Source organism: Schistocerca piceifrons, chromosome 2 (genome assembly GCF_021461385.2).
Source record: "Schistocerca piceifrons isolate TAMUIC-IGC-003096 chromosome 2, iqSchPice1.1, whole genome shotgun sequence".
Taxonomy (NCBI): domain Eukaryota; kingdom Metazoa; phylum Arthropoda; class Insecta; order Orthoptera; family Acrididae; genus Schistocerca; species Schistocerca piceifrons.
The window spans coordinates 44090345-44110308 of NC_060139.1; the positions used below are offsets into that span (position 1 = coordinate 44090345).

Below are 19964 nucleotides of genomic sequence, written 5' to 3' on the forward strand. Positions count from 1 at the left end.
CGGCAGCTCTACATGAAGGTACCAATAGCCCAGGAAGGCCGCCGACCGCGGGAATTCGCGGCGCCCCCATCCCGCCAGCGTACACGAGACCCCCAGGTCACCCTGGACGACGTCGAGGGACTGCAATAATTGGCATTCGCCGTGTCACAGGGCTCGTTGGTCTAGGGGTATGATTCCTGCTTAGGGTGCAGGAGGTCCCGGGTTCAAATCCCGGACGAGCCCTAGCGTTTTGTGCAAACTGATCGCACGTCAGTGGCTGAGTCAGCGCAAAAAGCTCGCCGTCAATATCAAACGAATTTCTTATTCGATGTGAGCAATTGACACTCTGATCCAACGCGTGAAGGCGATTACGAAGGGTTCGGGTACAGATGGTAGCAGATGCATGTTAGTAAGTCTTGCTTAAAGTGATGAAAAAGTGTTTCCGCCCGGGATCGAACCGGGGACCTTCTGCGTGTTAGGCAGACGTGATAACCGCTACACCACGGAAACTGCTTGTGTGCACCTTACTTCACAGACAACTTGTAGTGATGTTGCCATCGTAACTAAAAAATTCAATAAATGTGGTACTTGCAAAACGAAGAGACATGCAGCAGATCCACACACGACGTGGCTCATTGGAGGACAATACGACAGAGGCAGGAAAATTCTGTTCCCGCCCGGGATCGAACCGGGGACCTTCTGCGTGTGAAGCAGACGTGATAACCGCTACACTACGGAAACGACGGACCCGAGCAGTCCATCCTTGTTCACTCGAACTTGCCTCAGCCTTTCTCTCGTCCGCGAATGCACACACGACAGTTCTTTTGTCAGCCTGGAACCCATCACAGCCGAGGGCTCAAGAAGTCTTCGGGGTGCTCGAGAGGGTGTCTGCCGTAGCACCCCTAACGAGATAGCGGCGTTTCGCGCAGTCGTTATTGCAAGTCATATCAGCAAAAGCAATCACTTTCTCAGCAGCAGGCAGTGCGAGCCCAGCGGCAGCTCTACATGAAGGTACCAATAGCCCAGGAAGGCCGCCGACCGCGGGAATTCGCGGCGCCCCCATCCCGCCAGCGTACACGAGACCCCCAGGTCACCCTGGACGACGTCGAGGGACTGCAATAATTGGCATTCGCCGTGTCACAGGGCTCGTTGGTCTAGGGGTATGATTCCTGCTTAGGGTGCAGGAGGTCCCCGGTTCAAATCCCGGACGAGCCCTAGCGTTTTGTGCAAACTGATCGCACGTCTGTGGCTGAGTCAGCGCAAAAAGCTCGCCGTCAATATCAAATGAATTTCTTATTCGATGTGAGCAATTGACACTCTGATCCAACGCGTGAAGGCGATTACGAAGGGTTCGGGTACAGATGGTAGCAGATGCATGTTAGTAAGTCTTGCTTAAAGTGATGAAAAATTGTTTCCGCCCGGGATCGAACCGGGGACCTTCTGCGTGTTAGGCAGACATGATAACCGCTACACCACGGAAACTGCTTGTGTGCACCTTACTTCACAGACAACTTGTAGTGATGTTGCCATCGTAACTAAAAAATTCAATAAATGTGGTACTTGCAAAACGAAGAGACATGCAGCAGATCCACACACGACGTGGCTCATTGGAGGACAATACGACAGAGGCAGGAAAATTCTGTTCCCGCCCGGGATCGAACCGGGGACCTTCTGCGTGTGAAGCAGACGTGATAACCGCTACACTACGGAAACGACGGACCCGAGCAGTCCATCCTTGTTCACTCGAACTTGCCTCAGCCTTTCTCTCGTCCGCGAATGCACACACGACAGTTCTTTTGTCAGCCTGGAACCCATCACAGCCGAGGGCTCAAGAAGTCTTCGGGGTGCTCGAGAGGGTGTCTGCCGTAGCACCCCTAACGAGATAGCGGCGTTTCGCGCAGTCGTTATTGCAAGTCATATCAGCAAAAGCAATCACTTTCTCAGCAGCAGGCAGTGCGAGCCCAGCGGCAGCTCTACATGAAGGTACCAATAGCCCAGGAAGGCCGCCGACCGCGGGAATTCGCGGCGCCCCCATCCCGCCAGCGTACACGAGACCCCCAGGTCACCCTGGACGACGTCGAGGGACTGCAATAATTGGCATTCGCCGTGTCACAGGGCTCGTTGGTCTAGGGGTATGATTCCTGCTTAGGGTGCAGGAGGTCCCGGGTTCAAATCCCGGACGAGCCCTAGCGTTTTGTGCAAACTGATCGCACGTCAGTGGCTGAGTCAGCGCAAAAAGCTCGCCGTCAATATCAAATGAATTTCTTATTCGATGTGAGCAATTGACACTCTGATCCAACGCGTGAAGGCGATTACGAAGGGTTCGGGTACAGATGGTAGCAGATGCATGTTAGTAAGTCTTGCTTAAAGTGATGAAAAAGTGTTTCCGCCCGGGATCGAACCGGGGACCTTCTGCGTGTTAGGCAGACGTGATAACCGCTACACCACGGAAACTGCTTGTGTGCACCTTACTTCACAGACAACTTGTAGTGATGTTGCCATCGTAACTAAAAAATTCAATAAATGTGGTACTTGCAAAACGAAGAGACATGCAGCAGATCCACACACGACGTGGCTCATTGGAGGACAATACGACAGAGGCAGGAAAATTCTGTTCCCGCCCGGGATCGAACCGGGGACCTTCTGCGTGTGAAGCAGACGTGATAACCGCTACACTACGGAAACGACGGACCCGAGCAGTCCATCCTTGTTCACTCGAACTTGCCTCAGCCTTTCTCTCGTCCGCGAATGCACACACGACAGTTCTTTTGTCAGCCTGGAACCCATCACAGCCGAGGGCTCAAGAAGTCTTCGGGGTGCTCGAGAGGGTGTCTGCCGTAGCACCCCTAACGAGATAGCGGCGTTTCGCGCAGTCGTTATTGCAAGTCATATCAGCAAAAGCAATCACTTTCTCAGCAGCAGGCAGTGCGAGCCCAGCGGCAGCTCTACATGAAGGTACCAATAGCCCAGGAAGGCCGCCGACCGCGGGAATTCGCGGCGCCCCCATCCCGCCAGCGTACACGAGACCCCCAGGTCACCCTGGACGACGTCGAGGGACTGCAATAATTGGCATTCGCCGTGTCACAGGGCTCGTTGGTCTAGGGGTATGATTCCTGCTTAGGGTGCAGGAGGTCCCCGGTTCAAATCCCGGACGAGCCCTAGCGTTTTGTGCAAACTGATCGCACGTCTGTGGCTGAGTCAGCGCAAAAAGCTCGCCGTCAATATCAAATGAATTTCTTATTCGATGTGAGCAATTGACACTCTGATCCAACGCGTGAAGGCGATTACGAAGGGTTCGGGTACAGATGGTAGCAGATGCATGTTAGTAAGTCTTGCTTAAAGTGATGAAAAATTGTTTCCGCCCGGGATCGAACCGGGGACCTTCTGCGTGTTAGGCAGACATGATAACCGCTACACCACGGAAACTGCTTGTGTGCACCTAACTTCACAGACAACTTGTAGTGATGTTGCCATCGTAACTAAAAAATTCAATAAATGTGGTACTTGCAAAACGAAGAGACATGCAGCAGATCCACACACGACGTGGCTCATTGGAGGACAATACGACAGAGGCAGGAAAATTCTGTTCCCGCCCGGGATCGAACCGGGGACCTTCTGCGTGTGAAGCAGACGTGATAACCGCTACACTACGGAAACGACGGACCCGAGCAGTCCATCCTTGTTCACTCGAACTTGCCTCAGCCTTTCTCTCGTCCGCGAATGCACACACGACAGTTCTTTTGTCAGCCTGGAACCCATCACAGCCGAGGGCTCAAGAAGTCTTCGGGGTGCTCGAGAGGGTGTCTGCCGTAGCACCCCTAACGAGATAGCGGCGTTTCGCGCAGTCGTTATTGCAAGTCATATCAGCAAAAGCAATCACTTTCTCAGCAGCAGGCAGTGCGAGCCCAGCGGCAGCTCTACATGAAGGTACCAATAGCCCAGGAAGGCCGCCGACCGCGGGAATTCGCGGCGCCCCCATCCCGCCAGCGTACACGAGACCCCCAGGTCACCCTGGACGACGTCGAGGGACTGCAATAATTGGCATTCGCCGTGTCACAGGGCTCGTTGGTCTAGGGGTATGATTCCTGCTTAGGGTGCAGGAGGTCCCGGGTTCAAATCCCGGACGAGCCCTAGCGTTTTGTGCAAACTGATCGCACGTCAGTGGCTGAGTCAGCGCAAAAAGCTCGCCGTCAATATCAAACGAATTTCTTATTCGATGTGAGCAATTGACACTCTGATCCAACGCGTGAAGGCGATTACGAAGGGTTCGGGTACAGATGGTAGCAGATGCATGTTAGTAAGTCTTGCTTAAAGTGATGAAAAAGTGTTTCCGCCCGGGATCGAACCGGGGACCTTCTGCGTGTTAGGCAGACGTGATAACCGCTACACCACGGAAACTGCTTGTGTGCACCTTACTTCACAGACAACTTGTAGTGATGTTGCCATCGTAACTAAAAAATTCAATAAATGTGGTACTTGCAAAACGAAGAGACATGCAGCAGATCCACACACGACGTGGCTCATTGGAGGACAATACGACAGAGGCAGGAAAATTCTGTTCCCGCCCGGGATCGAACCGGGGACCTTCTGCGTGTGAAGCAGACGTGATAACCGCTACACTACGGAAACGACGGACCCGAGCAGTCCATCCTTGTTCACTCGAACTTGCCTCAGCCTTTCTCTCGTCCGCGAATGCACACACGACAGTTCTTTTGTCAGCCTGGAACCCATCACAGCCGAGGGCTCAAGAAGTCTTCGGGGTGCTCGAGAGGGTGTCTGTCGTAGCACCCCTAACGAGATAGCGGCGTTTCGCGCAGTCGTTATTGCAAGTCATATCAGCAAAAGCAATCACTTTCTCAGCAGCAGGCAGTGCGAGCCCAGCGGCAGCTCTACATGAAGGTACCAATAGCCCAGGAAGGCCGCCGACCGCGGGAATTCGCGGCGCCCCCATCCCGCCAGCGTACACGAGACCCCCAGGTCACCCTGGACGACGTCGAGGGACTGCAATAATTGGCATTCGCCGTGTCACAGGGCTCGTTGGTCTAGGGGTATGATTCCTGCTTAGGGTGCAGGAGGTCCCGGGTTCAAATCCCGGACGAGCCCTAGCGTTTTGTGCAAACTGATCGCACGTCAGTGGCTGAGTCAGCGCAAAAAGCTCGCCGTCAATATCAAATGAATTTCTTATTCGATGTGAGCAATTGACACTCTGATCCAACGCGTGAAGGCGATTACGAAGGGTTCGGGTACAGATGGTAGCAGATGCATGTTAGTAAGTCTTGCTTAAAGTGATGAAAAAGTGTTTCCGCCCGGGATCGAACCGGGGACCTTCTGCGTGTTAGGCAGACGTGATAATCGCTACACCACGGAAACTGCTTGTGTGCACCTTACTTCACAGACAACTTGTAGTGATGTTGCCATCGTAACTAAAAAATTCAATAAATGTGGTACTTGCAAAACGAAGAGACATGCAGCAGATCCACACACGACGTGGCTCATTGGAGGACAATACGACAGAGGCAGGAAAATTCTGTTCCCGCCCGGGATCGAACCGGGGACCTTCTGCGTGTGAAGCAGACGTGATAACCGCTACACTACGGAAACGACGGACCCGAGCAGTCCATCCTTGTTCACTCGAACTTGCCTCAGCCTTTCTCTCGTCCGCGAATGCACACACGACAGTTCTTTTGTCAGCCTGGAACCCATCACAGCCGAGGGCTCAAGAAGTCTTCGGGGTGCTCGAGAGGGTGTCTGCCGTAGCACCCCTAACGAGATAGCGGCGTTTCGCGCAGTCGTTATTGCAAGTCATATCAGCAAAAGCAATCACTTTCTCAGCAGCAGGCAGTGCGAGCCCAGCGGCAGCTCTACATGAAGGTACCAATAGCCCAGGAAGGCCGCCGACCGCGGGAATTCGCGGCGCCCCCATCCCGCCAGCGTACACGAGACCCCCAGGTCACCCTGGACGACGTCGAGGGACTGCAATAATTGGCATTCGCCGTGTCACAGGGCTCGTTGGTCTAGGGGTATGATTCCTGCTTAGGGTGCAGGAGGTCCCGGGTTCAAATCCCGGACGAGCCCTAGCGTTTTGTGCAAACTGATCGCACGTCAGTGGCTGAGTCAGCGCAAAAAGCTCGCCGTCAATATCAAATGAATTTCTTATTCGATGTGAGCAATTGACACTCTGATCCAACGCGTGAAGGCGATTACGAAGGGTTCGGGTACAGATGGTAGCAGATGCATGTTAGTAAGTCTTGCTTAAAGTGATGAAAAAGTGTTTCCGCCCGGGATCGAACCGGGGACCTTCTGCGTGTTAGGCAGACGTGATAACCGCTACACCACGGAAACTGCTTGTGTGCACCTTACTTCACAGACAACTTGTAGTGATGTTGCCATCGTAACTAAAAAATTCAATAAATGTGGTACTTGCAAAACGAAGAGACATGCAGCAGATCCACACACGACGTGGCTCATTGGAGGACAATACGACAGAGGCAGGAAAATTCTGTTCCCGCCCGGGATCGAACCGGGGACCTTCTGCGTGTGAAGCAGACGTGATAACCGCTACACTACGGAAACGACGGAGCCGAGCAGTCCATCCTTGTTCACTCGAACTTGCCTCAGCCTTTCTCTCGTCCGCGAATGCACACACGACAGTTCTTTTGTCAGCCTGGAACCCATCACAGCCGAGGGCTCAAGAAGTCTTCGGGGTGCTCGAGAGGGTGTCTGCCGTAGCACCCCTAACGAGATAGCGGCGTTTCGCGCAGTCGTTATTGCAAGTCATATCAGCAAAAGCAATCACTTTCTCAGCAGCAGGCAGTGCGAGCCCAGCGGCAGCTCTACATGAAGGTACCAATAGCCCAGGAAGGCCGCCGACCGCGGGAATTCGCGGCGCCCCCATCCCGCCAGCGTACACGAGACCCCCAGGTCACCCTGGACGACGTCGAGGGACTGCAATAATTGGCATTCGCCGTGTCACAGGGCTCGTTGGTCTAGGGGTATGATTCCTGCTTAGGGTGCAGGAGGTCCCGGGTTCAAATCCCGGACGAGCCCTAGCGTTTTGTGCAAACTGATCGCACGTCAGTGGCTGAGTCAGCGCAAAAAGCTCGCCGTCAATATCAAATGAATTTCTTATTCGATGTGAGCAATTGACACTCTGATCCAACGCGTGAAGGCGATTACGAAGGGTTCGGGTACAGATGGTAGCAGATGCATGTTAGTAAGTCTTGCTTAAAGTGATGAAAAAGTGTTTCCGCCCGGGATCGAACCGGGTACCTTCTGCGTGTTAGGCAGATGTGATAACCGCTACACCACGGAAACTGCTTGTGTGCACCTTACTTCACAGACAACTTGTAGTGATGTTGCCATCGTAACTAAAAAATTCAATAAATGTGGTACTTGCAAAACGAAGAGACATGCAGCAGATCCACACACGACGTGGCTCATTGGAGGACAATACGACAGAGGCAGGAAAATTCTGTTCCCGCCCGGGATCGAACCGGGGACCTTCTGCGTGTGAAGCAGACGTGATAACCGCTACACTACGGAAACGACGGACCCGAGCAGTCCATCCTTGTTCACTCGAACTTGCCTCAGCCTTTCTCTCGTCCGCGAATGCACACACGACAGTTCTTTTGTCAGCCTGGAACCCATCACAGCCGAGGGCTCAAGAAGTCTTCGGGGTGCTCGAGAGGGTGTCTGCCGTAGCACCCCTAACGAGATAGCGGCGTTTCGCGCAGTCGTTATTGCAAGTCATATCAGCAAAAGCAATCACTTTCTCAGCAGCAGGCAGTGCGAGCCCAGCGGCAGCTCTACATGAAGGTACCAATAGCCCAGGAAGGCCGCCGACCGCGGGAATTCGCGGCGCCCCCATCCCGCCAGCGTACACGAGACCCCCAGGTCACCCTGGACGACGTCGAGGGACTGCAATAATTGGCATTCGCCGTGTCACAGGGCTCGTTGGTCTAGGGGTATGATTCCTGCTTAGGGTGCAGGAGGTCCCGGGTTCAAATCCCGGACGAGCCCTAGCGTTTTGTGCAAACTGATCGCACGTCAGTGGCTGAGTCAGCGCAAAAAGCTCGCCGTCAATATCAAATGAATTTCTTATTCGATGTGAGCAATTGACACTCTGATCCAACGCGTGAAGGCGATTACGAAGGGTTCGGGTACAGATGGTAGCAGATGCATGTTAGTAAGTCTTGCTTAAAGTGATGAAAAAGTGTTTCCGCCCGGGATCGAACCGGGGACCTTCTGCGTGTTAGGCAGACGTGATAACCGCTACACCACGGAAACTGCTTGTGTGCACCTTACTTCACAGACAACTTGTAGTGATGTTGCCATCGTAACTAAAAAATTCAATAAATGTGGTACTTGCAAAACGAAGAGACATGCAGCAGATCCACACACGACGTGGCTCATTGGAGGACAATACGACAGAGGCAGGAAAATTCTGTTCCCGCCCGGGATCTAACAGGGGACCTTCTGCGTGTGAAGCAGACGTGATAATCGCTACACTACGGAAACGACGGACCCGAGCAGTCCATCCTTGTTCACTCGAACTTGCCTCAGCCTTTCTCTCGTCCGCGAATGCACACACGACAGTTCTTTTGTCAGCCTGGAACCCATCACAGCCGAGGGCTCAAGAAGTCTTCGGGGTGCTCGAGAGGGTGTCTGCCGTAGCACCCCTAACGAGATAGCGGCGTTTCGCGCAGTCGTTATTGCAAGTCATATCAGCAAAAGCAATCACTTTCTCAGCAGCAGGCAGTGCGAGCCCAGCGGCAGCTCTACATGAAGGTACCAATAGCCCAGGAAGGCCGCCGACCGCGGGAATTCGCGGCGCCCCCATCCCGCCAGCGTACACGAGACCCCCAGGTCACCCTGGACGACGTCGAGGGACTGCAATAATTGGCATTCGCCGTGTCACAGGGCTCGTTGGTCTAGGGGTATGATTCCTGCTTAGGGTGCAGGAGGTCCCGGGTTCAAATCCCGGGCGAGCCCTAGCGTTTTGTGCAAACTGATCGCACGTCAGTGGCTGAGTCAGCGCAAAAAGCTCGCCGTCAATATCAAATGAATTTCTTATTCGATGTGAGCAATTGACACTCTGATCCAACGCGTGAAGGCGATTACGAAGGGTTCGGGTACAGATGGTAGCAGATGCATGTTAGTAAGTCTTGCTTAAAGTGATGAAAAAGTGTTTCCGCCCGGGATCGAACCGGGTACCTTCTGCGTGTTAGGCAGACGTGATAACCGCTACACCACGGAAACTGCTTGTGTGCACCTTACTTCACAGACAACTTGTAGTGATGTTGCCATCGTAACTAAAAAATTCAATAAATGTGGTACTTGCAAAACGAAGAGACATGCAGCAGATCCACACACGACGTGGCTCATTGGAGGACAATACGACAGAGGCAGGAAAATTCTGTTCCCGCCCGGGATCGAACCGGGGACCTTCTGCGTGTGAAGCAGACGTGATAACCGCTACACTACGGAAACGACGGACCCGAGCAGTCCATCCTTGTTCACTCGAACTTGCCTCAGCCTTTCTCTCGTCCGCGAATGCACACACGACAGTTCTTTTGTCAGCCTGGAACCCATCACAGCCGAGGGCTCAAGAAGTCTTCGGGGTGCTCGAGAGGGTGTCTGCCGTAGCACCCCTAACGAGATAGCGGCGTTTCGCGCAGTCGTTATTGCAAGTCATATCAGCAAAAGCAATCACTTTCTCAGCAGCAGGCAGTGCGAGCCCAGCGGCAGCTCTACATGAAGGTACCAATAGCCCAGGAAGGCCGCCGACCGCGGGAATTCGCGGCGCCCCCATCCCGCCAGCGTACACGAGACCCCCAGGTCACCCTGGACGACGTCGAGGGACTGCAATAATTGGCATTCGCCGTGTCACAGGGCTCGTTGGTCTAGGGGTATGATTCCTGCTTAGGGTGCAGGAGGTCCCGGGTTCAAATCCCGGACGAGCCCTAGCGTTTTGTGCAAACTGATCGCACGTCAGTGGCTGAGTCAGCGCAAAAAGCTCGCCGTCAATATCAAATGAATTTCTTATTCGATGTGAGCAATTGACACTCTGATCCAACGCGTGAAGGCGATTACGAAGGGTTCGGGTACAGATGGTAGCAGATGCATGTTAGTAAGTCTTGCTTAAAGTGATGAAAAAGTGTTTCCGCCCGGGATCGAACCGGGGACCTTCTGCGTGTTAGGCAGACGTGATAACCGCTACACCACGGAAACTGCTTGTGTGCACCTTACTTCACAGACAACTTGTAGTGATGTTGCCATCGTAACTAAAAAATTCAATAAATGTGGTACTTGCAAAACGAAGAGACATGCAGCAGATCCACACACGACGTGGCTCATTGGAGGACAATACGACAGAGGCAGGAAAATTCTGTTCCCGCCCGGGATCTAACCGGGGACCTTCTGCGTGTGAAGCAGACGTGATAACCGCTACACTACGGAAACGACGGACCCGAGCAGTCCATCCTTGTTCACTCGAACTTGCCTCAGCCTTTCTCTCGTCCGCGAATGCACACACGACAGTTCTTTTGTCAGCCTGGAACCCATCACAGCCGAGGGCTCAAGAAGTCTTCGGGGTGCTCGAGAGGGTGTCTGCCGTAGCACCCCTAACGAGATAGCGGCGTTTCGCGCAGTCGTTATTGCAAGTCATATCAGCAAAAGCAATCACTTTCTCAGCAGCAGGCAGTGCGAGCCCAGCGGCAGCTCTACATGAAGGTACCAATAGCCCAGGAAGGCCGCCGACCGCGGGAATTCGCGGCGCCCCCATCCCGCCAGCGTACACGAGACCCCCAGGTCACCCTGGACGACGTCGAGGGACTGCAATAATTGGCATTCGCCGTGTCACAGGGCTCGTTGGTCTAGGGGTATGATTCCTGCTTAGGGTGCAGGAGGTCCCGGGTTCAAATCCCGGGCGAGCCCTAGCGTTTTGTGCAAACTGATCGCACGTCAGTGGCTGAGTCAGCGCAAAAAGCTCGCCGTCAATATCAAATGAATTTCTTATTCGATGTGAGCAATTGACACTCTGATCCAACGCGTGAAGGCGATTACGAAGGGTTCGGGTACAGATGGTAGCAGATGCATGTTAGTAAGTCTTGCTTAAAGTGATGAAAAAGTGTTTCCGCCCGGGATCGAACCGGGTACCTTCTGCGTGTTAGGCAGACGTGATAACCGCTACACCACGGAAACTGCTTGTGTGCACCTTACTTCACAGACAACTTGTAGTGATGTTGCCATCGTAACTAAAAAATTCAATAAATGTGGTACTTGCAAAACGAAGAGACATGCAGCAGATCCACACACGACGTGGCTCATTGGAGGACAATACGACAGAGGCAGGAAAATTCTGTTCCCGCCCGGGATCGAACCGGGGACCTTCTGCGTGTGAAGCAGACGTGATAACCGCTACACTACGGAAACGACGGACCCGAGCAGTCCATCCTTGTTCACTCGAACTTGCCTCAGCCTTTCTCTCGTCCGCGAATGCACACACGACAGTTCTTTTGTCAGCCTGGAACCCATCACAGCCGAGGGCTCAAGAAGTCTTCGGGGTGCTCGAGAGGGTGTCTGCCGTAGCACCCCTAACGAGATAGCGGCGTTTCGCGCAGTCGTTATTGCAAGTCATATCAGCAAAAGCAATCACTTTCTCAGCAGCAGGCAGTGCGAGCCCAGCGGCAGCTCTACATGAAGGTACCAATAGCCCAGGAAGGCCGCCGACCGCGGGAATTCGCGGCGCCCCCATCCCGCCAGCGTACACGAGACCCCCAGGTCACCCTGGACGACGTCGAGGGACTGCAATAATTGGCATTCGCCGTGTCACAGGGCTCGTTGGTCTAGGGGTATGATTCCTGCTTAGGGTGCAGGAGGTCCCGGGTTCAAATCCCGGACGAGCCCTAGCGTTTTGTGCAAACTGATCGCACGTCAGTGGCTGAGTCAGCGCAAAAAGCTCGCCGTCAATATCAAATGAATTTCTTATTCGATGTGAGCAATTGACACTCTGATCCAACGCGTGAAGGCGATTACGAAGGGTTCGGGTACAGATGGTAGCAGATGCATGTTAGTAAGTCTTGCTTAAAGTGATGAAAAAGTGTTTCCGCCCGGGATCGAACCGGGGACCTTCTGCGTGTTAGGCAGACGTGATAACCGCTACACCACGGAAACTGCTTGTGTGCACCTTACTTCACAGACAACTTGTAGTGATGTTGCCATCGTAACTAAAAAATTCAATAAATGTGGTACTTGCAAAACGAAGAGACATGCAGCAGATCCACACACGACGTGGCTCATTGGAGGACAATACGACAGAGGCAGGAAAATTCTGTTCCCGCCCGGGATCTAACCGGGGACCTTCTGCGTGTGAAGCAGACGTGATAACCGCTACACTACGGAAACGACGGACCCGAGCAGTCCATCCTTGTTCACTCGAACTTGCCTCAGCCTTTCTCTCGTCCGCGAATGCACACACGACAGTTCTTTTGTCAGCCTGGAACCCATCACAGCCGAGGGCTCAAGAAGTCTTCGGGGTGCTCGAGAGGGTGTCTGCCGTAGCACCCCTAACGAGATAGCGGCGTTTCGCGCAGTCGTTATTGCAAGTCATATCAGCAAAAGCAATCACTTTCTCAGCAGCAGGCAGTGCGAGCCCAGCGGCAGCTCTACATGAAGGTACCAATAGCCCAGGAAGGCCGCCGACCGCGGGAATTCGCGGCGCCCCCATCCCGCCAGCGTACACGAGACCCCCAGGTCACCCTGGACGACGTCGAGGGACTGCAATAATTGGCATTCGCCGTGTCACAGGGCTCGTTGGTCTAGGGGTATGATTCCTGCTTAGGGTGCAGGAGGTCCCGGGTTCAAATCCCGGGCGAGCCCTAGCGTTTTGTGCAAACTGATCGCACGTCAGTGGCTGAGTCAGCGCAAAAAGCTCGCCGTCAATATCAAATGAATTTCTTATTCGATGTGAGCAATTGACACTCTGATCCAACGCGTGAAGGCGATTACGAAGGGTTCGGGTACAGATGGTAGCAGATGCATGTTAGTAAGTCTTGCTTAAAGTGATGAAAAAGTGTTTCCGCCCGGGATCGAACCGGGGACCTTCTGCGTGTTAGGCAGACGTGATAACCGCTACACCACGGAAACTGCTTGTGTGCACCTTACTTCACAGACAACTTGTAGTGATGTTGCCATCGTAACTAAAAAATTCAATAAATGTGGTACTTGCAAAACGAAGAGACATGCAGCAGATCCACACACGACGTGGCTCATTGGAGGACAATACGACAGAGGCAGGAAAATTCTGTTCCCGCCCGGGATCTAACCGGGGACCTTCTGCGTGTGAAGCAGACGTGATAACCGCTACACTACGGAAACGACGGACCCGAGCAGTCCATCCTTGTTCACTCGAACTTGCCTCAGCCTTTCTCTCGTCCGCGAATGCACACACGACAGTTCTTTTGTCAGCCTGGAACCCATCACAGCCGAGGGCTCAAGAAGTCTTCGGGGTGCTCGAGAGGGTGTCTGCCGTAGCACCCCTAACGAGATAGCGGCGTTTCGCGCAGTCGTTATTGCAAGTCATATCAGCAAAAGCAATCACTTTCTCAGCAGCAGGCAGTGCGAGCCCAGCGGCAGCTCTACATGAAGGTACCAATAGCCCAGGAAGGCCGCCGACCGCGGGAATTCGCGGCGCCCCCATCCCGCCAGCGTACACGAGACCCCCAGGTCACCCTGGACGACGTCGAGGGACTGCAATAATTGGCATTCGCCGTGTCACAGGGCTCGTTGGTCTAGGGGTATGATTCCTGCTTAGGGTGCAGGAGGTCCCGGGTTCAAATCCCGGGCGAGCCCTAGCGTTTTGTGCAAACTGATCGCACGTCAGTGGCTGAGTCAGCGCAAAAAGCTCGCCGTCAATATCAAATGAATTTCTTATTCGATGTGAGCAATTGACACTCTGATCCAACGCGTGAAGGCGATTACGAAGGGTTCGGGTACAGATGGTAGCAGATGCATGTTAGTAAGTCTTGCTTAAAGTGATGAAAAAGTGTTTCCGCCCGGGATCGAACCGGGGACCTTCTGCGTGTTAGGCAGACGTGATAACCGCTACACCACGGAAACTGCTTGTGTGCACCTTACTTCACAGACAACTTGTAGTGATGTTGCCATCGTAACTAAAAAATTCAATAAATGTGGTACTTGCAAAACGAAGAGACATGCAGCAGATCCACACACGACGTGGCTCATTGGAGGACAATACGACAGAGGCAGGAAAATTCTGTTCCCGCCCGGGATCGAACCGGGGACCTTCTGCGTGTGAAGCAGACGTGATAACCGCTACACTACGGAAACGACGGACCCGAGCAGTCCATCCTTGTTCACTCGAACTTGCCTCAGCCTTTCTCTCGTCCGCGAATGCACACACGACAGTTCTTTTGTCAGCCTGGAACCCATCACAGCCGAGGGCTCAAGAAGTCTTCGGGGTGCTCGAGAGGGTGTCTGCCGTAGCACCCCTAACGAGATAGCGGCGTTTCGCGCAGTCGTTATTGCAAGTCATATCAGCAAAAACAATCACTTTCTCAGCAGCAGGCAGTGCGAGCCCAGCGGCAGCTCTACATGAAGGTACCAATAGCCCAGGAAGGCCGCCGACCGCGGGAATTCGCGGCGCCCCCATCCCGCCAGCGTACACGAGACCCCCAGGTCACCCTGGACGACGTCGAGGGACTGCAATAATTGGCATTCGCCGTGTCACAGGGCTCGTTGGTCTAGGGGGTGCAGTTGTGCAAAGGGTTTCGAAGGATGTGCGTGTGTGAAGTAGTCGACAGACGGCGAAAGATTGAGACGTTAGATGAAGTGTCATGAGTCAATGTCTCGAAGAAAACGGCTGTTATTTCCTTATAAAGTAGGCGAATAAGGAGTAAAGCAAACAGTTGACTGGAATAGCCCAGGAAAAATGTGGCATCGTCGGCACAATGTTTTTGAGACGACGTTTACCCAACACCCTTTCCATTTTTCTGGTATCTTGTGGTTTCACTGTATTAATATTCATGTTAAAACACCTTTATGACATGCATCAGAAGTGCCACAGACTAGAAACTTACAAGCAGTACCAAACGCTTTTCAATACAGGTCCAGGAACTTTCTGAGTACATGCAGAACGTTGAACAATCTGCCAACAAGTCCGCTCGAAGTCTTCATCGCTTAAGTAGTGCTCTACAGCAGCGGCTCAGCATTCTAGCTGATACGGAAGTTCACAATGAAGCTGGGAGGTAGCAATTAAGGAGGTGAGATGCATTCTCCAAGTTACCATATCAGCGAAGTTCTCCAATATACCGTCTTATGTAGAAAGAGAGGCCATGCATTTATTAACCAGCAGGAACTGGGTTTTTTTCTTAAATTAAAGTATGCATGAAAGTGTCAGGCAGATATTACTCAGTTTGAAAACCTATTACTCAAGTGTTCACGTTCTGTCATTGTGATGCATTATGGTATGGACCACACAATTCAACAAATACCAATGTATTTATAGTGAGTCCAAATATTTGGTACTATTTAGCATGTCTTGATTCTATCCTTGGGATTATGAGTTAAGTGAATATATTTGTCACTAATTCCTAGTCATTTCAGCTGTAACAAAAGAAATATTTTTATATAAAAAAGTATTTGTTGAAGATCTGAGTCTGTAACATTTATGTCAATGGAACTACTTTGCAATGTTAAGTTTCTTGAAAGTTAAAGATGTTGATAGTAAGTATAAACACTGTTTATTTGTCTAGTGTTGTTGTATTAGTTGGTTGTTTCCTGAATAAATAAGAGTATTTTTGTTTCAAAAAAAAAAAAAAAAAAAAGGGGTATGATTCCTGCTTAGGGTGCAGGAGGTCCCGGGTTCAAATCCCGGACGAGCCCTAGCGTTTTGTGCAAACTGATCGCACGTCAGTGGCTGAGTCAGCGCAAAAAGCTCGCCGTCAATATCAAATGAATTTCTTATTCGATGTGAGCAATTGACACTCTGATCCAACGCGTGAAGGCGATTACGAAGGGTTCGGGTACAGATGGTAGCAGATGCATGTTAGTAAGTCTTGCTTAAAGTGATGAAAAAGTGTTTCCGCCCGGGATCGAACCGGGGACCTTCTGCGTGTTAGGCAGACGTGATAACCGCTACACCACGGAAACTGCTTGTGTGCACCTTACTTCACAGACAACTTGTAGTGATGTTGCCATCGTAACTAAAAAATTCAATAAATGTGGTACTTGCAAAACGAAGAGACATGCAGCAGATCCACACACGACGTGGCTCATTGGAGGACAATACGACAGAGGCAGGAAAATTCTGTTCCCGCCCGGGATCGAACCGGGGACCTTCTGCGTGTGAAGCAGACGTGATAACCGCTACACTACGGAAACGACGGACCCGAGCAGTCCATCCTTGTTCACTCGAACTTGCCTCAGCCTTTCTCTCGTCCGCGAATGCACACACGACAGTTCTTTTGTCAGCCTGGAACCCATCACAGCCGAGGGCTCAAGAAGTCTTCGGGGTGCTCGAGAGGGTGTCTGCCGTAGCACCCCTAACGAGATAGCGGCGTTTCGCGCAGTCGTTATTGCAAGTCATATCAGCAAAAGCAATCACTTTCTCAGCAGCAGGCAGTGCGAGCCCAGCGGCAGCTCTACATGAAGGTACCAATAGCCCAGGAAGGCCGCCGACCGCGGGAATTCGCGGCGCCCCCATCCCGCCAGCGTACACGAGACCCCCAGGTCACCCTGGACCACGTCGAGGGACTGCAATAATTGGCATTCGCCGTGTCACAGGGCTCGTTGGTCTAGGGGTATGATTCCTGCTTAGGTTGCAGGAGGTCCCGGGTTCAAATCCCGGACGAGCCCTAGCGTTTTGTGCAAACTGATCGCACGTCAGTGGCTGAGTCAGCGCAAAAAGCTCGCCGTCAATATCAAATGAATTTCTTATTCGATGTGAGCAATTGACACTCTGATCCAACGCGTGAAGGCGATTACGAAGGGTTCGGGTACAGATGGTAGCAGATGCATGTCAGTAAGTCTTGCTTAAAGTGATGAAAAAGTGTTTCCGCCCGGGATCGAACCGGGGACCTTCTGCGTGTTAGGCAGACGTGATAACCGCTACACCACGGAAACTGCTTGTGTGCACCTTACTTCACAGACAACTTGTAGTGATGTTGCCATCGTAACTAAAAAATTCAATAAATGTGGTACTTGCAAAACGAAGAGACATGCAGCAGATCCACACACGACGTGGCTCATTGGAGGACAATACGACAGAGGCAGGAAAATTCTGTTCCCGCCCGGGATCGAACCGGGGACCTTCTGCGTGTGAAGCAGACGTGATAACCGCTACACTACGGAAACGACGGACCCGAGCAGTCCATCCTTGTTCACTCGAACTTGCCTCAGCCTTTCTCTCGTCCGCGAATGCACACACGACAGTTCTTTTGTCAGCCTGGAACCCATCACAGCCGAGGGCTCAAGAAGTCTTCGGGGTGCTCGAGAGGGTGTCTGCCGTAGCACCCCTAACGAGATAGCGGCGTTTCGCGCAGTCGTTATTGCAAGTCATATCAGCAAAAGCAATCACTTTCTCAGCAGCAGGCAGTGCGAGCCCAGCGGCAGCTCTACATGAAGGTACCAATAGCCCAGGAAGGCCGCCGACCGCGGGAATTCGCGGCGCCCCCATCCCGCCAGCGTACACGAGACCCCCAGGTCACCCTGGACGACGTCGAGGGACTGCAATAATTGGCATTCGCCGTGTCACAGGGCTCGTTGGTCTAGGGGTAGAGATTCCTGCTTAGGGTGCAGGAGGTCCCGGGTTCAAATCCCGGACGAGCCCTAGCGTTTTGTGCAAACTGATCGCACGTCAGTGGCTGAGTCAGCGCAAAAAGCTCGCCGTCAATATCAAATGAATTTCTTATTCGATGTGAGCAATTGACACTCTGATCCAACGCGTGAAGGCGATTACGAAGGGTTCGGGTACAGATGGTAGCAGATGCATGTTAGTAAGTCTTGCTTAAAGTGATGAAAAAGTGTTTCCGCCCGGGATCGAACCGGGGACCTTCTGCGTGTTAGGCAGACGTGATAACCGCTACACCACGGAAACTGCTTGTGTGCACCTTACTTCACAGACAACTTGTAGTGATGTTGCCATCGTAACTAAAAAATTCAATAAATGTGGTACTTGCAAAACGAAGAGACATGCAGCAGATCCACACACGACGTGGCTCATTGGAGGACAATACGACAGAGGCAGGAAAATTCTGTTCCCGCCCGGGATCTAACCGGGGACCTTCTGCGTGTGAAGCAGACGTGGTAACCGCTACACTACGGAAACGACGGACCCGAGCAGTCCATCCTTGTTCACTCGAACTTGCCTCAGCCTTTCTCTCGTCCGCGAATGCACACACGACAGTTCTTTTGTCAGCCTGGAACCCATCACAGCCGAGGGCTCAAGAAGTCTTCGGGGTGCTCGAGAGGGTGTCTGCCGTAGCACCCCTAACGAGATAGCGGCGTTTCGCGCAGTCGTTATTGCAAGTCATATCAGCAAAAGCAATCACTTTCTCAGCAGCAGGCAGTGCGAGCCCAGCGGCAGCTCTACATGAAGGTACCAATAGCCCAGGAAGGCCGCCGACCGCGGGAATTCGCGGCGCCCCCATCCCGCCAGCGTACACGAGACCCCCAGGTCACCCTGGACGACGTCGAGGGACTGCAATAATTGGCATTCGCCGTGTCACAGGGCTCGTTGGTCTAGGGGTATGATTCCTGCTTAGGGTGCAGGAGGTCCCGGGTTCAAATCCCGGGCGAGCCGTAGCGTTTTGTGCAAACTGATCGCACGTCAGTGGCTGAGTCAGCGCAAAAAGCTCGCCGTCAATATCAAATGAATTTCTTATTCGATGTGAGCAATTGACACTCTGATCCAACGCGTGAAGGCGATTACGAAGGGTTCGGGTACAGATGGTAGCAGATGCATGTTAGTAAGTCTTGCTTAAAGTGATGAAAAAGTGTTTCCGCCCGGGATCGAACCGGGGACCTTCTGCGTGTTAGGCAGACGTCATAACCGCTACACCACGGAAACTGCTTGTGTGCACCTTACTTCACAGACAACTTGTAGTGATGTTGCCATCGTAACTAAAAAATTCAATAAATGTGGTACTTGCAAAACGAAGAGACATGCAGCAGATCCACACACGACGTGGCTCATTGGAGGACAATACGACAGAGGCAGGAAAATTCTGTTCCCGCCCGGGATCGAACCGGGGACCTTCTGCGTGTGAAGCAGACGTGATAACCGCTACACTACGGAAACGACGGAGCCGAGCAGTCCATCCTTGTTCACTCGAACTTGCCTCAGCCTTTCTCTCGTCCGCGAATGCACACACGACAGTTCTTTTGTCAGCCTGGAACCCATCACAGCCGAGGGCTCAAGAAGTCTTCGGGGTGCTCGAGAGGGTGTCTGCCGTAGCACCCCTAACGAGATAGCGGCGTTTCGCGCAGTCGTTATTGCAAGTCATATCAGCAAAAGCAATCACTTTCTCAGCAGCAGGCAGTGCGAGCCCAGCGGCAGCTCTACATGAAGGTACCAATAGCCCAGGAAGGCCGCCGACCGCGGGAATTCGCGGCGCCCCCATCCCGCCAGCGTACACGAGACCCCCAGGTCACCCTGGACGACGTCGAGGGACTGCAATAATTGGCATTCGCCGTGTCACAGGGCTCGTTGGTCTAGGGGTATGATTCCTGCTTAGGGTGCAGGAGGTCCCGGGTTCAAATCCCGGACGAGCCCTAGCGTTTTGTGCAAACTGATCGCACGTCAGTGGCTGAGTCAGCGCAAAAAGCTCGCCGTCAATATCAAATGAATTTCTTATTCGATGTGAGCAATTGACACTCTGATCCAACGCGTGAAGGCGATTACGAAGGGTTCGGGTACAGATGGTAGCAGATGCATGTTAGTAAGTCTTGCTTAAAGTGATGAAAAA

General features: G+C 52.7%; 57 non-coding genes across 57 annotated transcripts; 19 read left to right on the forward strand and 38 right to left on the reverse strand.

Annotated features, from left to right (window-relative positions):
- Positions 1-150: 150 nt before the first annotated feature.
- Positions 151-222, forward strand: Trnap-agg. Its single transcript has one exon. It is a non-coding gene; the product is annotated as a tRNA-Pro (tRNA).
- A 194-nt stretch (positions 223-416) lies between these two features.
- Positions 417-489, reverse strand: Trnav-aac. The gene has a single exon. It is a non-coding gene; the product is annotated as a tRNA-Val (tRNA).
- Positions 490-647: 158 nt separating this feature from the next.
- Positions 648-720, reverse strand: Trnav-cac. Its single transcript has one exon. It is a non-coding gene; the product is annotated as a tRNA-Val (tRNA).
- Positions 721-1122: 402 nt separating this feature from the next.
- Trnap-agg lies at positions 1123-1194 on the forward strand. The gene has a single exon. It is a non-coding gene; the product is annotated as a tRNA-Pro (tRNA).
- A 194-nt stretch (positions 1195-1388) lies between these two features.
- Positions 1389-1461, reverse strand: Trnav-aac. Its single transcript has one exon. It is a non-coding gene; the product is annotated as a tRNA-Val (tRNA).
- A 158-nt stretch (positions 1462-1619) lies between these two features.
- On the reverse strand, positions 1620-1692 carry Trnav-cac. The gene has a single exon. It is a non-coding gene; the product is annotated as a tRNA-Val (tRNA).
- Positions 1693-2094: 402 nt separating this feature from the next.
- Positions 2095-2166, forward strand: Trnap-agg. The gene has a single exon. It is a non-coding gene; the product is annotated as a tRNA-Pro (tRNA).
- Positions 2167-2360: 194 nt separating this feature from the next.
- Trnav-aac lies at positions 2361-2433 on the reverse strand. Its single transcript has one exon. It is a non-coding gene; the product is annotated as a tRNA-Val (tRNA).
- A 158-nt stretch (positions 2434-2591) lies between these two features.
- Trnav-cac lies at positions 2592-2664 on the reverse strand. The gene has a single exon. It is a non-coding gene; the product is annotated as a tRNA-Val (tRNA).
- Positions 2665-3066: 402 nt separating this feature from the next.
- Trnap-agg lies at positions 3067-3138 on the forward strand. Its single transcript has one exon. It is a non-coding gene; the product is annotated as a tRNA-Pro (tRNA).
- Positions 3139-3332: 194 nt separating this feature from the next.
- On the reverse strand, positions 3333-3405 carry Trnav-aac. Its single transcript has one exon. It is a non-coding gene; the product is annotated as a tRNA-Val (tRNA).
- Positions 3406-3563: 158 nt separating this feature from the next.
- Positions 3564-3636, reverse strand: Trnav-cac. Its single transcript has one exon. It is a non-coding gene; the product is annotated as a tRNA-Val (tRNA).
- Positions 3637-4038: 402 nt separating this feature from the next.
- On the forward strand, positions 4039-4110 carry Trnap-agg. The gene has a single exon. It is a non-coding gene; the product is annotated as a tRNA-Pro (tRNA).
- A 194-nt stretch (positions 4111-4304) lies between these two features.
- Trnav-aac lies at positions 4305-4377 on the reverse strand. Its single transcript has one exon. It is a non-coding gene; the product is annotated as a tRNA-Val (tRNA).
- A 158-nt stretch (positions 4378-4535) lies between these two features.
- Trnav-cac lies at positions 4536-4608 on the reverse strand. The gene has a single exon. It is a non-coding gene; the product is annotated as a tRNA-Val (tRNA).
- A 402-nt stretch (positions 4609-5010) lies between these two features.
- Trnap-agg lies at positions 5011-5082 on the forward strand. Its single transcript has one exon. It is a non-coding gene; the product is annotated as a tRNA-Pro (tRNA).
- A 194-nt stretch (positions 5083-5276) lies between these two features.
- On the reverse strand, positions 5277-5349 carry Trnav-aac. Its single transcript has one exon. It is a non-coding gene; the product is annotated as a tRNA-Val (tRNA).
- Positions 5350-5507: 158 nt separating this feature from the next.
- Positions 5508-5580, reverse strand: Trnav-cac. Its single transcript has one exon. It is a non-coding gene; the product is annotated as a tRNA-Val (tRNA).
- Positions 5581-5982: 402 nt separating this feature from the next.
- Positions 5983-6054, forward strand: Trnap-agg. The gene has a single exon. It is a non-coding gene; the product is annotated as a tRNA-Pro (tRNA).
- A 194-nt stretch (positions 6055-6248) lies between these two features.
- Trnav-aac lies at positions 6249-6321 on the reverse strand. Its single transcript has one exon. It is a non-coding gene; the product is annotated as a tRNA-Val (tRNA).
- Positions 6322-6479: 158 nt separating this feature from the next.
- On the reverse strand, positions 6480-6552 carry Trnav-cac. The gene has a single exon. It is a non-coding gene; the product is annotated as a tRNA-Val (tRNA).
- A 402-nt stretch (positions 6553-6954) lies between these two features.
- On the forward strand, positions 6955-7026 carry Trnap-agg. Its single transcript has one exon. It is a non-coding gene; the product is annotated as a tRNA-Pro (tRNA).
- Positions 7027-7220: 194 nt separating this feature from the next.
- Trnav-aac lies at positions 7221-7293 on the reverse strand. The gene has a single exon. It is a non-coding gene; the product is annotated as a tRNA-Val (tRNA).
- Positions 7294-7451: 158 nt separating this feature from the next.
- On the reverse strand, positions 7452-7524 carry Trnav-cac. The gene has a single exon. It is a non-coding gene; the product is annotated as a tRNA-Val (tRNA).
- Positions 7525-7926: 402 nt separating this feature from the next.
- On the forward strand, positions 7927-7998 carry Trnap-agg. Its single transcript has one exon. It is a non-coding gene; the product is annotated as a tRNA-Pro (tRNA).
- Positions 7999-8192: 194 nt separating this feature from the next.
- On the reverse strand, positions 8193-8265 carry Trnav-aac. Its single transcript has one exon. It is a non-coding gene; the product is annotated as a tRNA-Val (tRNA).
- Positions 8266-8423: 158 nt separating this feature from the next.
- Trnav-cac lies at positions 8424-8496 on the reverse strand. The gene has a single exon. It is a non-coding gene; the product is annotated as a tRNA-Val (tRNA).
- A 402-nt stretch (positions 8497-8898) lies between these two features.
- On the forward strand, positions 8899-8970 carry Trnap-agg. The gene has a single exon. It is a non-coding gene; the product is annotated as a tRNA-Pro (tRNA).
- A 194-nt stretch (positions 8971-9164) lies between these two features.
- Trnav-aac lies at positions 9165-9237 on the reverse strand. Its single transcript has one exon. It is a non-coding gene; the product is annotated as a tRNA-Val (tRNA).
- Positions 9238-9395: 158 nt separating this feature from the next.
- Positions 9396-9468, reverse strand: Trnav-cac. The gene has a single exon. It is a non-coding gene; the product is annotated as a tRNA-Val (tRNA).
- A 402-nt stretch (positions 9469-9870) lies between these two features.
- Trnap-agg lies at positions 9871-9942 on the forward strand. The gene has a single exon. It is a non-coding gene; the product is annotated as a tRNA-Pro (tRNA).
- A 194-nt stretch (positions 9943-10136) lies between these two features.
- On the reverse strand, positions 10137-10209 carry Trnav-aac. Its single transcript has one exon. It is a non-coding gene; the product is annotated as a tRNA-Val (tRNA).
- A 158-nt stretch (positions 10210-10367) lies between these two features.
- On the reverse strand, positions 10368-10440 carry Trnav-cac. The gene has a single exon. It is a non-coding gene; the product is annotated as a tRNA-Val (tRNA).
- Positions 10441-10842: 402 nt separating this feature from the next.
- Trnap-agg lies at positions 10843-10914 on the forward strand. Its single transcript has one exon. It is a non-coding gene; the product is annotated as a tRNA-Pro (tRNA).
- A 194-nt stretch (positions 10915-11108) lies between these two features.
- On the reverse strand, positions 11109-11181 carry Trnav-aac. The gene has a single exon. It is a non-coding gene; the product is annotated as a tRNA-Val (tRNA).
- A 158-nt stretch (positions 11182-11339) lies between these two features.
- Positions 11340-11412, reverse strand: Trnav-cac. Its single transcript has one exon. It is a non-coding gene; the product is annotated as a tRNA-Val (tRNA).
- Positions 11413-11814: 402 nt separating this feature from the next.
- On the forward strand, positions 11815-11886 carry Trnap-agg. The gene has a single exon. It is a non-coding gene; the product is annotated as a tRNA-Pro (tRNA).
- A 194-nt stretch (positions 11887-12080) lies between these two features.
- Positions 12081-12153, reverse strand: Trnav-aac. The gene has a single exon. It is a non-coding gene; the product is annotated as a tRNA-Val (tRNA).
- A 158-nt stretch (positions 12154-12311) lies between these two features.
- Trnav-cac lies at positions 12312-12384 on the reverse strand. Its single transcript has one exon. It is a non-coding gene; the product is annotated as a tRNA-Val (tRNA).
- A 402-nt stretch (positions 12385-12786) lies between these two features.
- On the forward strand, positions 12787-12858 carry Trnap-agg. Its single transcript has one exon. It is a non-coding gene; the product is annotated as a tRNA-Pro (tRNA).
- A 194-nt stretch (positions 12859-13052) lies between these two features.
- On the reverse strand, positions 13053-13125 carry Trnav-aac. The gene has a single exon. It is a non-coding gene; the product is annotated as a tRNA-Val (tRNA).
- A 158-nt stretch (positions 13126-13283) lies between these two features.
- Positions 13284-13356, reverse strand: Trnav-cac. Its single transcript has one exon. It is a non-coding gene; the product is annotated as a tRNA-Val (tRNA).
- Positions 13357-13758: 402 nt separating this feature from the next.
- Trnap-agg lies at positions 13759-13830 on the forward strand. Its single transcript has one exon. It is a non-coding gene; the product is annotated as a tRNA-Pro (tRNA).
- Positions 13831-14024: 194 nt separating this feature from the next.
- On the reverse strand, positions 14025-14097 carry Trnav-aac. Its single transcript has one exon. It is a non-coding gene; the product is annotated as a tRNA-Val (tRNA).
- Positions 14098-14255: 158 nt separating this feature from the next.
- Positions 14256-14328, reverse strand: Trnav-cac. The gene has a single exon. It is a non-coding gene; the product is annotated as a tRNA-Val (tRNA).
- Positions 14329-16076: 1748 nt separating this feature from the next.
- On the reverse strand, positions 16077-16149 carry Trnav-aac. The gene has a single exon. It is a non-coding gene; the product is annotated as a tRNA-Val (tRNA).
- Positions 16150-16307: 158 nt separating this feature from the next.
- Positions 16308-16380, reverse strand: Trnav-cac. Its single transcript has one exon. It is a non-coding gene; the product is annotated as a tRNA-Val (tRNA).
- Positions 16381-16782: 402 nt separating this feature from the next.
- Trnap-agg lies at positions 16783-16854 on the forward strand. Its single transcript has one exon. It is a non-coding gene; the product is annotated as a tRNA-Pro (tRNA).
- A 194-nt stretch (positions 16855-17048) lies between these two features.
- On the reverse strand, positions 17049-17121 carry Trnav-aac. Its single transcript has one exon. It is a non-coding gene; the product is annotated as a tRNA-Val (tRNA).
- A 158-nt stretch (positions 17122-17279) lies between these two features.
- Positions 17280-17352, reverse strand: Trnav-cac. The gene has a single exon. It is a non-coding gene; the product is annotated as a tRNA-Val (tRNA).
- Positions 17353-17754: 402 nt separating this feature from the next.
- Positions 17755-17827, forward strand: Trnap-agg. The gene has a single exon. It is a non-coding gene; the product is annotated as a tRNA-Pro (tRNA).
- A 194-nt stretch (positions 17828-18021) lies between these two features.
- Positions 18022-18094, reverse strand: Trnav-aac. The gene has a single exon. It is a non-coding gene; the product is annotated as a tRNA-Val (tRNA).
- A 158-nt stretch (positions 18095-18252) lies between these two features.
- On the reverse strand, positions 18253-18325 carry Trnav-cac. The gene has a single exon. It is a non-coding gene; the product is annotated as a tRNA-Val (tRNA).
- A 402-nt stretch (positions 18326-18727) lies between these two features.
- Positions 18728-18799, forward strand: Trnap-agg. The gene has a single exon. It is a non-coding gene; the product is annotated as a tRNA-Pro (tRNA).
- A 194-nt stretch (positions 18800-18993) lies between these two features.
- Trnav-aac lies at positions 18994-19066 on the reverse strand. Its single transcript has one exon. It is a non-coding gene; the product is annotated as a tRNA-Val (tRNA).
- Positions 19067-19224: 158 nt separating this feature from the next.
- Trnav-cac lies at positions 19225-19297 on the reverse strand. Its single transcript has one exon. It is a non-coding gene; the product is annotated as a tRNA-Val (tRNA).
- A 402-nt stretch (positions 19298-19699) lies between these two features.
- On the forward strand, positions 19700-19771 carry Trnap-agg. The gene has a single exon. It is a non-coding gene; the product is annotated as a tRNA-Pro (tRNA).
- Positions 19772-19964: the final 193 nt, after the last annotated feature.